The sequence below is a fragment of the Pinus tabuliformis genome, chromosome 2_2, assembly GCF_031772625.1.
Source record: "Pinus tabuliformis cultivar Carrire ecotype Pingquan chromosome 2_2, CPIR1, whole genome shotgun sequence".
NCBI lineage: Eukaryota > Viridiplantae > Streptophyta > Pinopsida > Pinales > Pinaceae > Pinus > Pinus tabuliformis.
This window is the reverse complement of record NC_142300.1, coordinates 213,465,630-213,483,655: the sequence shown is the minus strand read 5'-3', so window position 1 is coordinate 213,483,655 and position 18,026 is coordinate 213,465,630.

Below are 18,026 nucleotides of genomic sequence, written 5' to 3'. Positions count from 1 at the left end.
TATGGTGCAAGATCCTAATTCCCAATTTCAAGGTTATTCATATCCACCTCAAAGTAATTGGAACACACCTTTTACTTGGAAAAATTAACCATCTCAACCCCAAAACAAATCTTGGCAACAAGGTTGGCAAGGAACTTATGGGAGCCATCCATAATATCCTCAGTATATTCCTCAATTTCCTCCATACCTAGCTCCATGTTATCCTTACCATTCACCTCCACCACAACCACAACCCCATCCACAACCATCTCAAATATACACTCCCACCCAACTACCTATACCACCATTCCCAAGCCCACACATTGAAATAGGTCAGGCCACTTACAATGCTGAAGTACAACAATTCCAAACATCTCCTCTTGAGATCAATGATATTCGCCATAGCTTAGGAAGATTATTGCAAAAAAGTGATCATCTTGATATCATTGAAGGACCACATCCAAAAGAAGAAGATTCAAATAAGAAGACCACAAAACCATGGGTTATGATTGATGAAGAGCAGACATCAAAATAAGAGATTGAGAGGACTTCCTCATGGTTACCATCAAATCCTCCATGTATTCAAGAGAGCAATCAGAAAAAAGAGGAAGATTTGAAGGTCATGGTAGAAGAAGACATGAAGAATGATCCAGGTCAGCAAAAGGCCCAAGTACATCAAACTATATTGAAATATGGGTCCAGATAGTCACCAAGATGCAGCATCACTCTCTTCCTCAACTACGCTTGATCCTTTCAAAGTCAAATCATTTGGTCTCTGAAATCCAGGTACATGTCAACGCATACATTTCAAGCCTCCACATCATTTTTTCTGTCATCTTGATGTGCACATGGCTCCATTGGAAGTATTCTTATACTTGAAAGTGATTTTTTTCAAGTAGGATAGGGTAGAAGAAAAAAAAACAAATGAAAAATAAGGGGAAAAATAAAAATCTTAGGTGAAAACCTCCTTTGAGGCACCTCATATTGGATCATTGATTGAAAGCCTCCATGAGGTAGTCAATGGGTTGGGAAAAATGAAAAAAGAAAAAAGAGAAAAAAGAAAAGATCCTAGGTGAAAACCTCCTTTGAGGTGCCTAGGCAAAACTACTAGTTGAAAATCTCATTAAGGTGGCTAGTATGCCTAGAAGAAAAGAAACAATAATAAAAGAAATTCTCACTCCATGCATCTCTTTGATAAATGAATGTACTCTCCAATATCTGTAAGCAACAAGAACAAGTTGGTACCAAAAGGAAAATTGGTCAAGCCTAGTCAAAAGATGTCAATTTTTGACCTTCTCCTACTTCACTCAAATGCTCCAACAAGGGCAAGGCCATGTCAATCCATCACCTGCATCTATTTTCTACCACTCATTTTCTTTGTTGTCCTAAAAAACTAGAGGAAACAATCCGAGGGTGAATGGTAGGTTGGTTAGGTCCCCAAAATTTATTCTAGACATGATCTAATCCCTCACCTCATTCCTTACCATCATCCCTACACTCACCATTCAAAAGAAAAAGAGATCAGTTTCTGCCAGTTATAGAGGAAAAAAGAAAGAAAAAAGGGAAAACAGAGGAGAGTAAGAGCATCACCTGAATGTCCCTTTATCCACACACACTCCTACTCCCACTTTCCATTCATTACAACATCCTCATAGCCCGAGCAGCCTATCCCATAGAATATCAATCATCAACTACAGGTCTTCACTAGGATGACCTAGTAGATAGCAGATAGTAGACAACAGACAGTAGACAACAGACATCAGACATCAGACATCAGACGAGGAAGAAGAATTACGATGCAACAAATAAACAATGTAGCACCTCTGATCTTTGACAACTACCGCATGGCATCGAGACCATAGGTAAGTTTCCCGCTCACTCACTCATATCCATCATTTTATCAAAAGTTGTAAGGGTTACGAGGTAGTTGGTTTATAAGTGAAAAGGTGGCCAGTTAACTTGGCCACCTTTTTTTAGTCATCAGATACAAAACCGGGTGTCCTCTCACACGTGGTCGCATTCAACTCAAAGTTAAAGGAGGAGTAGGAAAAGAAGTGGTTAACTACGGATCTACGAGGTGGGAGTTGATTATGAGGAGTGGGAATGATGAGGTGGTAGTGGGGATCAACGATCTAAAAATGGCAATGGACCTCTGCTGCTAACACACCACCTCACCCCGAAAAGCCATAAAGGAAACAAAACATCATTTGCATGCATTCGTGCATTCCACCTCCTTGAAACTCCCTCACTCAAGTCGCTCTCATAACTCTGACTACCCACCGGAAGCAAGGATCCATCGTTCTGCAAGAGAATTTCTACAGAAGCATGCACATGAATTCCTACAGGAACAATCACAGGAGTAGTCTACAAGGTACACAGTGGCAGTCTACAGGATAGGCAGAGAGGGGTTCAAGAGGGAATATCACAAGAATTTTCCACTGCCACCATTCTAAAGAGGTAGGTTCTAAAAATCCATCTCCATTTACAAAAAAATGAATTAGAAATGCTCTAAAATCTAGTGGATATAACAACTGTGGGAGGTGAATTACATACATAGGAAACTCCGTTTTCTCTAGAATTTAGAATTCTTGTGTCAAACCTCTCATTTCCTCCTCAAGCCTCACAAGCAAGATGACAGGAGGGTTTAATAGGAGAGAACCCAAAAACACTGTGAGGATACAACAACACACCCAAGTGCTTGAAATATTTATAATACACCAATGGATGAGGTTTTTTGAAAAGTTCTCAGGGTATGATGATGAGGTGGCTTAAGAATTTGCTCATTCACTCACTCCACACAACAGAATCCATGCCACTATTATAGTTAGAGGGCTCACTATAGATCTCATCCCAGAGCTCATCAGTAGGGTCACCACACTTCCCCCTGGAATTCCATGGAGAAAAGAAGACAAAGTAGACAGTCAGGTGGCAAAAAAGAAATTGTTTTTAGAAGATGAAGAACCAACAAAGGATAAAAATGGAGTAAGGAGGGACAGTCTGTCGTACCCATGGAGTGAGGTAGGTTACCAACTCATCAAATATATCTCATGTGAGGGTAGATATAGTGTTGTTTATGGCTACCATTTTAGGATGCTTGAAGGATTAATATTTGGGGTAGAAACACCAGTTCACCAAAGACTTAGCATACCCTATTTCTTAATGCAATCACTCATAGACTCCAGCAACAAAGTAAGGGAAGGGAATTACCAACAATTGGCTCACTATAGGTTTATTAGGATCCTCATTGAGGATGCCCTCCACAACCTTAGGATCCCTATAACATGGTCAGTTTTCAGAGACTTACCAGTAGAGGATGACATCAAAACCCTGACCTATGATGTTAGTCCTTCTATCAGTGAGTATGAGGCAAAACAAGAACAAGAAGATACAAAGCTAGATGGGGATGGGATGGATGAATAAGAAACTAATACAGTGGAACATGATGAAGTAGAAGAAGAAGGGGGAGAAGAGAAGGAGGATGATTCTGAAATAGAGGAGGAAATGAAGGAAGAAACTGAGGGAGATGAGAAAGAGCAAGAAGAAGAAGAAGATAAGAAAAATAGAGAGGAAGAAGGCATTGAAAAAAAAGGGGAATAACACAAGGAGGAGTCACCTAGGGTGTCTCCAGAGGCCCCTGAGAGGGAGGCAGAAGTTGCGTTCAATTCTCTCAGCACTCCAGTCAAGAAAAAAGGGAAAAGAACGAGGCAAACCCCTCTATATTTTAGAACAAGAAAGAGCACAAGAATCAAACAAGGGAAACCACAAATATTAACAAAAATCCCTACTGAGATTGAATATTCCCCTACACCAAGAGAAAAAATGCCTTCCCCTAAGTCACCAATCACCTATATAAGGAAGCCTAGTACCAGGTCAACTTCCTTAAAGGGTAGGGTGATACCTCAAAAACGGGTGGAAGACATTGGGCACATGGAAGAGAAGCTCAAGGAAACGGGCAAAGAGCTAAGTGGCTTAAGGGACAGAGAAGAAATAATGAGAGATCAACTTGAGAGGGAAAATGCATGGATGAGAGGACAACTGCAGGAAAAGGAAAACCAATTAGCTTGTATGGCCAGCCTCTCCTTCGAGGCCATCCAGTGTAGGATGCCAGCTAAATCCTATGCTCTTTACCTCATAGAACTATGCCTAAAATTTTAGATTAAAACACTAGAACAAAGGGGCACCATGCCATTTCAGGACTACACATGGTTTATTGATGTTTGTGATCAAAGTACATAAGAGGATAGGGCCAAAATGGCTGAGTTTTACTTGCACAACATGGCCCTCAGAGACATGAATGTTTAGGATCCTAATGCTGAGCTAGGAGATCTACAATTAATGGCTTTCACATCATGGATGAACCATGAGGAGTCAAGGGATGCAAAGATGAAAAGAATATTGGCCAGAGAGAAAAATGAACCTCTTTTCATTAGAGCTGAACAATAAAATACCATGGCCCTAATCAGCATCCATAATCTAATTCCAAATGATTCTCAGCTGGCACCTAGATATATTACTACCCAAGAGCAAGCAATTTTACATTTTGAGGATATGTTTAGGCTGCTAGGAGATGATAGTATACATGCCTGCTTAAGGAGATGGAACACACTAGGACATAACTTGAAGATTAGAGGATATCACTCCCCTCAAAGGTTGAGAGAGGCACTCAACAAGACACCTATGTATAAGCAATCAATGCAAAGGTTGAAGGTCAATTGGATAGGCCTAAAACTCAGTCCACCACTACTCCTAGGGATGCTAGAAGGGAGAAAATAAGAAGAGGAAAAGAGGTAGTGGGAAGAAGTAGAAAGGAAAGTAGGCTTCTACGAACAAGAAGAAGAGACCACAATAGAGGCACGGGATGTCAGAGAGGCTACTAGAGCCATGAAGGACATGGACATTAGCTAAGTTTCTCAGAGGATGAGCAACACTTTTAGTAGGGGGGTGATGATGAGCCTCATCATTGGGTAATTATATGGGCCTTAATCCATCTCCTAGCTTAGTCAAACCAACTATTCTCACAACTTATTGCATACTTTTGATTATATTTTATTTATGACATGAGTTAGAGTTGGATATTTTGCATTGTGGTCTAATGCGCATTTAATGCAAGATTAAAGGATAAAAGCAAGGAATTTGGCAAAGACCTTGGTCAAAACTCGAATGGGACAAGGGAGACGAATTACAGGAGATAAATCCTCCTCATTTACTACACCTCTGTTCGAATATTCCTCCACCAGCTCGGAGTGGAGACAGCAAAATCATGAGGATTAGAAGGCACCTGAGCAAGTGAAAGTCAAAGCACCAATTTATCTCGAGTTTGGGAGTCGTGCCTCCCTAATTTTAAGGAAGTCATTGGAGACTTCAGACATATAAGTAGAGAGGTCTAGGACCTCAATAGAATTCAAATTTCTGATTGTAAAACTCTACTCTATTTTTGAGTTGCAAGACTTGTAAAATTTTTTGATGTAATCCATGGTTTTCATAATAAGAATGAGTTTCGTTTCAAGCCAGCATTGAGTTAACTTAGAGTGCTAAAGATCTTGCGTTAGGGCCCAACCCTAGCAGCTGAGGCTCCTCTTTATTGTACATGTATGCTAGCACAGATTCATGGTTTAATCATTCATTTGCTTAAGTAGCTACATTTCCATTACAGCAGTGTAGAATAGATTTGTTGTGTTTTAGTTTGCTTCCATTTGTGCCTTCTTTCAATTAGCACATTAGAAAGGAGAAAAAGATCACGATAAGGTTGTCAATAGGTGTCTTGGCCTCACCTCAACCCTCTAGGACCATGATGTGAGGAAGAGACCCTTCAGCAACCCCAAAAACTCAGATTTCTAGTTCTTGCATGAGCTTTGGAGTTTGTCATCTTGATTCAACACTTGGTTCATTTCATCGTTATATTTTTCCATCACTCTCTTTCTATAATAAGATCTCACTCATATTATCATTTCCTTCAGCACTTTCTTCATTCGTAATATATGCGAAAGCTAATAAATCCCATCTTAATTAGATTACACTCATAGATTTCCTTACCATGCAATCCACAACAAACTTGACCAATCGCCGTCAACCACATGTCGCTATATTCATTTCAATGTTTTACTTTAGGCATTCCACATCTCCACCTTCGATCCATTTTACTTGATCCAACATCTATCGCATCACCCACTCACCAACTTGCTTGACCAATCTCCACCATTGATCAATCATGCATGATCCAACAACTTTCGTGCAATCTCGTGTGAATTCCTACATGAACAATATCCGACCGAGAGCATGCAAGAAAAGTGGTTTTACCATGCTACGTGTCACTCACTTAGGCTAATCATGTGAAATTTAGGAATTCTACTTACGGCTCTTAGGGTGCACAAGATACTGCTTACCACCCATATTCATTTCAATGTTTGATTTTAGGCGCTCCACATCTCCACTGTCAATATGTTTCGCTTGATCCGACAGCTATCATGTCATCGGCTCGCCAACTAGCTTGGCCAATCTTCATTGTTGATCAATCTCGCATGATCCAACGACTATCACTCAATCTCACATGAAGTATTGCATGATCGATATCCGACTGAGAGCAGGCACGAAAAGTGGTTTTCCCATGCTATGTGTCACTCACTTAGGCTAATCACATGAAATTTAGGAATTCCACTTACAAATCTCAGGGGATGCGAGAGACTGCTTACCATCTACGAAGACTGCTCCATCATTCTGCACATTTTCCCCCTTCTGCTAACACATGACTTGATGTGATCCATCCATCTATTCACTTAATCTTCGCGATACGATATCTGCTTCTCATCTTCCATTAATCATGTTCGTTGATTTATCCATCCATCTATTCACTTAATCTCCTGCGATAATATCTCCATCGCTCATCTTTCGTTAATCATGTTCATTGATCGATCCATCCATCTATTCACATAATCCCTTGTGATAATATCTCCACCATTCATCTCACATTAACCCTGTTCGTCCATCTATTCATGTAATCTCCTGTGATAAGATCTCCTCCGCTCGTCTTCTGTTAATACTGTTCATTGATCTAGTTGATCCAACAGTCCCTGTGCAATGTTGCTTCATTACATCCTCCTTTCGTTGAGTTTGATCTCGAATTTCTTTTCCGCTTGACTCCTTCCCGAACTTTGTTGTGCATATCATTTAAACGCTGCCACCCCTGAGCTTTGATTTGGTTATCCAATCAGACTCCAACACTGTCTGATCATCGCAAACACCAAAAAAACCATGAAAGTGAAAACATATTTAGTTTAGTTTTCTTTCTTACACATTAGTTTGGTTTGATTCTCTTTACTTGTGTAACTTAGATAACAACATTAGGTTAGCATTGATTTAGAAATTCTACTTAGCATAGATGTTTAAATGGTTAATTAGGATATGGTCTGATTTAGCATTACATGTTTTTTTCTTCATTACTACAGTAGAGTAGCTCTCTTAGAATAGATTTTCACTTTTTCCATCAATGAATTAAGCTTCTTCGGACTCTATAGAAGTCTAGCTTTGAACCCCTGAGGTCTCTCACCAGATGAACAATGACAACAGGGAGGACCTTCACCTCTACTTGTGCATATAGCATTGTCACCTCCAAGTTTGTACGAACCCCAGGTTGATAAGTAAAGCTGGTAGCAAGGATAATTTTAGGGGCGAATGTTCGCCCTTTGGCGAAATTAAGGGGTTTTAAATTTTTAGTGGGCGAATATTTTGTATCATAGTACATTTTTACAAATCACCTCAAATAGCCCACCTTATTTTAAGGGAGAGGGTAAAAAAGGTAAATTTAGCCCTTGAAATTAGGACTTACAACCTTCCATTCGCCCATTTTCAAGAATAGGTTTTATTTAAGTGAATCCATTCGCCCATTTTCAATAATAGGTTTTATTTAAGTGAATCCTATGGGCCAAATACCATATTTATAAAAGAGGTATGGTAAATTAATAAAAAGTATAAATAAATGAGAGGTATGGTAAATAAATAAAACATTTTTTATATTTACTCCATAAGTCACCTTATATACATGTAAGGGTGTAAACAAATAAAAATATAAGTGGAAGTATGGTAAATAAATAAAACGTCTTTTTATACTTACTCAAAAGGTATGGTAAATAAATAAAAATATAAATAAACTAGACCTATCGTAAATAAATAAAACCTCTTTTTATATTTAGTCCATAACCCTCGTTCTATTTATGAAGGCTCAAGAAAGAGGTTTTATTTAAGTGAATCCTATGGGCCAAATACCATATTTGTAAAAGAGGTATGGTAAATTAATAAAAATATAAATAAACAAGAGGTATGGTAAACAAATAAAACATTTTTTTATATTTACTCCATAAGTCACCTTATATTTACGAACAATCAAAAAATGGGTTATATTTTGGTGAAACCTATGGCCAAAATACTATGGGGCAAATACCATGGACTAGATTGTTATTAATACCATGCAAAAAACCATTATTAACCCTAATATTAGAATTAATAAAAATAAAAATGGCACATGGTATTGACCCATGGTATTCACCAAAATGGCACATGGTATTGACCCATGGTATTCACCAAAATGGCACATGGTATTGACCCATGGTATTCACCTGGAATGTAGCCTATTTAAATGGGGGAATTAAACCAGCATGTAGCCTAGGAATTTACAAAGTTTTATTATTTAGTGAAAGACTCGCCGAGATTTTACAAGATTTTATAATTGAGTAAAATATTCGCCATGCCTGGTGAGAGATTCCCCAAAAAACTATATATACATATTATATTATTGATAAAATCGCCTTCCATTTTTCCTATATACCATGGAGATTCGCCCATTTATTATATTTATAAATTTAGGGGGGGTTCTTAAAATTTTCCCTGGCTGGTAGCCCAAGAGTTGCAACATCCTTGTTGCAATACTGGCACTCATCAGAAGGGCCCATACATTATCAAACATTTTCTCCTCAAGGGGGCATACGTCTTATGAGAGCCTGATGGGGCTTGCCTAAAAAATCTCGTCAGTGGTCTCTAGCTCAAAAGATTTCACCCATAAAAATGCATGCGTATCCCTAGAATGTACATGTATGCACCATGACTTACTTTTATGATGAGCACCTCATCATGGATGGACTCTAAAACCACTCTCTCATCATGTGTCACAAATGGATCATCCACTAGCTTGTCATCACAAATTTGTTGATGGTGCTTCTTGATGATCGCAAAACCTAGCTGTCGCAGCCTCGACCATATACTCTCTTGACCGAACACCCCCTCTCTTTAATGGACATTGTATTAGGCCAGCCACAAATAATAAAGTTGAATATGAAACTGTTATAGGTCTCTTGGCCGATGCCTCCCACTTAGGTATCCATCACCTGCATGTATTCCTTGATTCTCGACTGGTTGTATCACATTTGAACAAGTCCTTTCAATTTCATGATTCATTCCTTTTCAGAAGTATCTGCATGCACAAAGGTTAGCTTGAAATTTCGAACATGTCACATTTACACATATACCAAGGGATCAAAATCATACAACTGATCGCATAGCTAATCAAGTCCTAGAATGAAATGCATCTCATATATAATCATCAAGATACATAAACCATAAGCATAATATCCATCTCAATAAAATGTAGAAATACATCAAAGATATAGAAGCATAAGACACATCAAAAGCGCCACCAAAAAATATCATCTCATATATACATATCAAAAAATATATATGCGTATAAAAACTTGTTGTACATCTACTGGCTCATGGGCATGAAAAATCAGTCCCAAAAAACACGGGAGCATCCTCATAATGGGTGCTTTCCTTGGTGCATATATTTGATAATATACAACTAGGGTTGGGGCCCTCTCCCCCTCTCCTGAGGTCCAATCTCTGCATCGGGTGCCAAAATTGGACCAACATTGGCCATCACCATCACGATGCATTGAATAATTGTTCGGTGTGCCCGATAATGTACCATCAAAGTGTCCACAACCACCTCCCCCAATCCTTCTCAACCATCCTCATGGATCCCCCTACTCAAGGCCTTGGCTCGGCCCCAGTCATCTTCATAGTCTCGGAGTCACACTGCCAAAAATACTGACTAAGCCTCTGCTACCTCAGCAAACTCTCATAGTTCCTCTATCTCCCTGACAACATATGCGTTGGTCCCTTCACTAGAGGGACCACCAATATTAAGCCATCGGTGCCAGGCCGACCTCTCAAGACCCTCCTCCTCTCATACATGCCATTGTCGCTGTCGTACAACAAGATCACTAGCCACCCTCATATGTCATAGTACGTTTCCTACCAATTAGGCAAGCGGTCATCCACGCGACCCCACATTTGCAAGAAAAAAGACATGATATTAGCATCATATAAAAAACGCTTCATAAAGCATACATGTAAAAAAATTGAAAATCAGAAATAAAAAAAGTCACATACTTTCTGGCCCCCAGGCATCACCATTGCAAAGCCCCATATCTGGATCACCCCTAAATTCCACTCCATGATATGGGAACTCTAGAATCTTCTAAGTTTTGGACAGAAGCCAACCCTCCACTTTGACTTTCCAATAATGCCCCATTGAACCTCCACCAGCTCGTGGCATCATGGGTGCCCACCATCTCATCCTAGGCTCCATAGCAGGACCTGGGAGTACTATTATAAAAGCTCATAACATCACAACCCTCTCATATAATATGCTACAAAATATGATAGCATAAAATGAGCTCTTATGCAATCCATGCAACACCTTCGTCAACTAGGAGACCACCCTCCCTATACACAAAACTGGCCCAGTCTAAAAAATGCCCCACCTCAACCTCTACAACACTTTGACCACAGGCCCCGATACCTAGTGTGGGGCTGCCAAATCTGCCAAGTGCATAATCATTGTTAGTGATGCTCACTTGGTGAGATCTACGATAAATGGTACCCTGATGCACCAATCCTTAATAGGGTTGGGCCTACAATGGACCTCTTCCCATCTCTATATGTTCACCTTCCCAACCATCAATGGAATGGAAAAAACTCTCCTTAAGGTACCAAACCTATCTCAAATTATACATCAATTGCCACAGTAATTGGCAGAGTCAACCCTCGAATGAAAAAGATCTGTTGATCTACATCCCACAACTAAACCAAGAATTGCAAGAACTCATCATGCAATCTCAAAAGGGATTTCTAAAGGAACTTTAGTAACCCCCAACTAGCGAATGTCCTTCTAACCACAGGATCCTCTGTGATCATTACCTATAGAGGCTACCAATATTGCTCTCTCCAGAGAATTCCCATCCTTCCATCATATATATATATATATATATATATATATATATATATATATATATATATATATATATATATATATATATATATATATATATATATATATATACATATATATATATATATATATATATACATATATATATATATAAAACCTCTTAGGCTGTAAAAATAACTTTTCAATCATCGTGCAGTTATAGACATCACAGGCATGTAGTACGAGTGTATGTTTCTCAAACAGACACATAGTGTGCATGCTTGAGATGCCATAACTTGTGACAATTCCATATCTAGACACCTACATCTTTTCGCTGAATATATGTGTCATTCATACATATGCTATCGATACATATGCATGGCCTATGTGACCTAGGGAGGACAATCCGCAACATGACAAAAATAGCAACGTCGTGACTTCAGGCCGATCAACCACACTGGATGTGCGACTATCAACCCCTTACCCATGGGGTCTCCATGTGAGTTCCTTGGAAAAATGCAAATACTACGTGACTGTCATGTAGTCGTTTGCACGGTCCATGTTTTTGGCCCTAGAAAAGGTCATACAGGGAACCCCTGTATGGCCTACCTAGCCTAGTCTACAAAATTGAAAAGGAAAGGGTTCAATGTTCTAACCTATCTCTTCCTATGCACTACCCTAGTACATTGACTGACCGTAATGACAAGAAACAACTCCTAGATCTTCTCTAGGCTCCCAAATTAGAAAGTGCAAATGAGGTGGCATTGGGCCCACTTTTCCCTATATATTTCCCTTTCCGACATCTTGTTGAGCCCAGTACAAGAGCTCAATATATTCATATTCAAAATCATGAGTGACATAAGGATCATAACTATATCATCTTTATCATGGCACCCTCCATCCCATTTCAACTCGAAACTCATCTTAGGACCCGCCACATGCTCAGAGTACCACTTCAGGTGTGCTTTCTCTTGTTTTTTAATTCATCTTGATCAGTCGCTTTCATATTATTTATATGATAAAAAAATTGTTTTCACTTGGGGCATTGTATTTTAAATTGAAGGCACTGTTATCACTCCAGGAAACTCTCCGAGGTTGTAAATCAGAGATGCCTGGTAACATATAAATTTTAATATTGTTCTTTGAAATATTGGAATGAAAGATGGTTTGGATCAAGTTGGATAACCATTTCAGCTCTATTCACACTCAAGGCATGCATGAACACCCCCAATAACACAAGGCTTTAGACTGCTAATGCTCAATAGTTTGTAGATTTAATGGATAGATGGAGAACACTGACTATGCCAGCAGGTTGCATACATGGACCTATACAAATGGCTAGCTACAGGCAGCAAATGAACTTACAGACTATACCGTCAGATGCGTATATAATTACACATATAAATGGCTAGCCATAGGCAACAAAGAAGCTTGCAAATCTAATATATCAAAGAAGAGATAAGATGACAGTTATCTGGCCTCGAACACACAAAAAACTTGAACAAACTATTCAGGTGCAAGCATAGAACAGAAGAGAAATGGACATTAAACATGTAGCAGCTAAAGAAGCTTGTATTACTAAAGACTACAGATGAGAAGCTTGAGAAAATAGGGGAGGAATAATCTCCAAAAGTTGAACCCTTGTTACATCTTGTTTTCAGCTATTTATAGCTTGTTTACAATGGTCCTCAGCCTTTTGAAGCTTCAGGTGTCTTAATCTATCCTTCTGTCTTGTTTAACTGATTGATTCCCTCAATAGGTAGGCATGGCTCGACGTTTTTCCTCTTCTGACAGAGAATAACCATACTCAGATATTTTGGGTGGCTTGCTGTGATGCATAGGAGCTCCCTCGTGCCAAAGATGCCCCGTTAAGTTCGTTAGGATGACTGCTACACTGGCAGGGCCGTTAATGCTCCATGATTTTATTTGATTTGGGTTGAGGCATGTAGTGGCCCTTCCCCTTCCCTTTCTGGGTTCTGTTTGTCGGTCGTTGTCCTTCCACCAAATCCTTCTTCTGGTATATAACATAACTGCACGGTTCCTTCAAGGATGGCTTGCCGCTTGAACCTGCAATGGAGTGGCTGCCGTTCTTATGAAATCCCTGCATTGGTCCCTTGTTTTTTTAATATTTGAACAATATACATAAAACAGCTGCAAAATCATGAAAAATGGCTCTAGAGGATTTGAAGAATATATATATTTTACTTTCGAATCCCATCAGATCCAAAACCCATCATAATCGGCATCTGCCCAGGGCTTCCCTATATATTTTCTTTATACAAATAAAATACACCAAATACATTGAAAACGATATGGGCGCGGACTTTAAAAAATATGAAATGGAGTGTTGTGCATATATCGGGTCCGGCCCATCGGCCTGCACCATCATTTGTGTTAAAGCCCCGCCCCTTTGAAAGTGCCGATGCGATATCGGTGATCACCGCGTACCCGATATTTTCTAAAATGGAGTGTTGAAGGGTCATCGGGTCCGGCCCATCGCATCGGCGCATAACATATGTGAAAGGCCCTGTACTCTTTGGCAGCCCCGATAGCGAAATGCCGACGTGATGCGAGCCGTTGATCTGTGCACGCGATTAACGGCCCTGATCAAATCGCTAGACCGCAATCGCAATGCCACTGCCGATACCACCGACCCGCCGATCGCCGATATTGCCGCGGACCCGATATTTTATAAAATGGAGTGTTGAAGGGCCATCGGGTCCGGCCCATCACATCGGCGCATAACATATGTGAAGGCCCTGTACTCTTTGGCAGCCCCGATAGCGAAATGCCGACGTGATGCGAGTCGTTGATCTGTGCACGCAATTAACGACCCTGATCAAATCGCTAGACCGCAATCGCAATGCCACTGCTGATACTGCCGACCCGCCAATCGCCGATATTGCCGCGGACCCGATATTTTATAAAATGGAGTGTTGAAGGGCCATCGGGTCCGGCCCATCGCATCGGCGCATAACTTATGTTAAAGCCTGCCCCTCGTAATCACCGATAGCGAAATGCTGACGCGATCTGGACCATTGACTAGCCAGATCCAACGGCTGATATGATTTCGGACCCTTAAGCCTGCAACTTTGGTTTTTATGTGATTTTTTGTGTATTTTCACCTTCCGATAGTGTAATTCTGCGCTCCAAAGGGCTTCCCTCTTGCAACCTCTTTGATCGGTGGGTAGCTTTTTTCATGTCTTGATGATTTGAACATCAAACATGGATTTTTGGCATGACCATAAGCATATTTGCAGCCTTTGAGAGCTTTTTTGAATCTATTTTTAATCCATTTGCATAGCAAAGCTAACACTGGCTCCTTCTGGGGATGAGATCCTCCCTGTGAGGTCTCAAGAACTGCAAATCAGTGCCTTTCCTATAGAAAACAAATTAGCCAAAATTTCCTAGTGTTCCATTGGACATGGAGTCTACTTTGCTTATACTAAAACTGAAAAAAAAAATATTTACAGTTTTAAGGAATAAAGACCTTAAATCACATAGCTTTTCAAAAACCGCCCATTAATTGGGCCATCAAAAACTGGTTCTCCCTCCATACTTTTCAGTATGAAGGTATTGTTCCCTTGAATTTGTGAAATGATGAAAGGGCCCGTCCAGAGAGCATCAAATTTCCCATGATTGCCTTTCTTTTCTTTAAATGCATCCCATTTCATAACCAAATCCCCAACCTGCAAGTTGTCTCTCTTTGCCTTCTTGTCAAAGACTTCCTTGATCCTCTGCTGATGTGTTGTAGCTTTTTCAATCAGCTGCTCTCTGATCTGATATAATTTTGTTAAATCAGTGATTCTATTGGCCATAACATCTTCTTCATTCTGCGCTGTTTGGAGCAAATTTGCCACAGGAAGAGTAAGTTGAATTGGAAAAATAGCATCAGTATCATATACCAGCTTGAAAGGAGAGCAGCCTGTAGATCTTTTGATCGTCACTCTGTCTGCCCATAGTGCATATTTGAGCTTTGCATCCCAATTCTTCTTATTATCTTCTAATAGCTTCTTAATAATCCTGATCAGACTTTTGTTAGAGGATTCTGCTAGACCTTTCCCTTGGGGGTAATAGGAGGTGGAATGAACAAGCTTAATTCCCATTGAATCACACATTTCCACCAACTCTTTTGCCTTGAAGGCTACTGCATTATCTGTTATAAGCTTATGTGGGCAACCAAATCTGCTGAAAATGTTTTCTGATAAAAATTTCATTACCACATTATGATCAGCCTTCCTTGTTGGGATTGCTTCAATCCATTTTGTAAAATAGTCAGTGGAAACTAATATCCACCTGTGCTGGCCACTGGAGTGTGGGTTGATTTCACCAATGAAATCCAAGCCCCACTGCTGAAAAGGTCCTTTTGCAATTATTGGCTTTAGGGGAAGGGATTTTAACTGCTGCTTTCCTTCAAATCTCTGGCACCTGTCACAAGATTTAACAAAAGCAAATGCATCAGAAAATAAAGATGGCCAATAGTACCCATCTCTGAGAATCTTTTGGGTTGTAGTTCTCCAATAATGTTGTCCTCCACACATGCTGTTATGGAACTGCTGCATAACTTCTATTGACTGTTCTTTGTCCAGACATCTTAAAAGCACTCCAGATGGATCCTTCTAATAAAGTGAGCTATCATTGATGCAATATTTCATTGCCTTGAGCTTTAACGTTCTTGCTTGACTTTGAGAAAATTCTGAAGGAACTTCTAACTCTAAAAGGAATTTAATTATTGCAGCATACCAATTACATGAAGCTAGGTTGTCGGCCACCGACTGCCCTCTCTGCGATTCAGCTGTTTCATGCTCTTTCATTAGACCATTTCCTTCTACATTGAACAAGAAATCGACGTCCAAAGATTTGCAATTTTCTTTAGCCAACAGTTTGGCAAGCCCCTGACCTCTTACCAGCTTGGTAGGCTTCAGCTCTATGTTGAATTCTATCATTTTTGCAATCCATTTCGCTCTTTTTCTATCAGCATCAGGTTGCGTTAAGACATCCTTTTTTGCAGCAGAAGGCACATATGCAACTATTTTGGAATGCAAGATGTATACTCTGAAAGCTTTCAAAGATTTGATAAGAGCATATGCTTGTTTCTCAATAATATCATACCTCAGCTCAACATCCCTTCAGGTTTTACTGAAAAATGCCACCGAATGCTCTGAGCCTTCTTCATTTGCTTGCAATAAGACTGCTGCAAGGGTGTCGTCAGAGGCAAAAGAAAATATGTGAAACTCCTTGCTATAATCTGGACTGATTAAAGTGGGGGCCTCCATAATTGCCCTTTTAATGGACTCAAATGACTTTCTCGCTACACCATTCCACTTGATCTCTGACCCCTTCTTCAACATAGAGGTAATATGCTTCACAAGTTCTGCAAAATTTGGGATAAATCTCCTTACAAAATTAATCTTGCCTAGAAAAGACTGAATGTCCTTCTTCGATCTCGGGACAGCAAGGTTTGTATTGCTTTTACTCTTTCGGGGTCAATTTGGACACCTGCAGCAGAAACAATATGTCCCAACAACTTGCCTTCTTCTAACGCAAGCTGTGACTTCTTAGGATTTACTGAAATCCCAAACATTCTGCACTTCAAAAACACTTTCTTCAAATGTTGCACATGGTCTTGATGGCTACTGGAGTATACTGTTATATCATCCAGGTAGATAAGGACAAATTTATCCTTTTCTCCCACAAATGCTATATCCATAGCTCTCTGAAAGGTGGCTCCAGCATTCATCAACCCAAAAGGCATCTTGGAATACATAAAGGTACCCCAAGGAGTGGTGAATGCAGTCTTCTCCTGATCATCCAGATGCACAACAACCTGATTATAACCTGAAAAACCATCTATAAAAGACATTACTTTGGCACCTGAGACTTGCTGCAACAAATGATCCATTTTTGGTAGAGGATAATTATCCTTTTTGGAACATTTATTTAGATTCCTGAAATCAACACATAGTCTGATTTCTCCACTCTTCTTCCTCACAACAACTAGATTGGCCACCCATTTAGAATATCTGAGAGGCACTATGATCTTAGCAGCCATCAACTTTTTAATTTCTTTCTCAACCAGAGGAAGGAGCATAGGATTCGTTGGTATCAGCTTCTGTTTGAAAGGAATAGTGTCTTTCTCAAGCGAAATTTTATGCTGAATTATATTTTCATCATATGTCTTCAGATCGCTGTACTCCCAAGCGAACACATCAGCAAGTTGCCTCATTAATTTGCAGTATTTAGCACTCTGGTCAGCAGATAGATTGGTGGACAGATTTATGAATTTGGGGTGGCCTGGACCTCCTATATCATGTTTGTAAATTGCAATTTGATCTTCTTTTTGGGAAGCTTTGTAAGGCACATCATTGTGATCAAACAATCTCTCAAGAGGAATTAGACCCTTAGGAATATGGTTGCTAGGGAGTTGGACTATGCTATTCTTGCCAATCTTATTTCTAAGCTTGGACTTGGGATCTTCTAACAAAGCATCATTATTTTGGTCAATTTGCATTTCAGAAAACTCATCAATGACTTGAAGAAACCTATTTAGCTCATCATCATCATAAAAAACCCTCCAATGGTGGACATTATCAGGCACGGAGGGTCTATACTTCATTTGTACCTCATAAACTAGTTTGGGAGGCGATGGAGGTATAAACAAACTAGCTGAGACAGCAAGGGAGTCGGCAAGCTGATTTTGGGCTCTAGGAATATATGAAATGCATAAAAATTCAAAGAAATCTTTGGTTCTCCATACCTCATCTCTGTACGCTTTTAGCCTTGGGTGCTT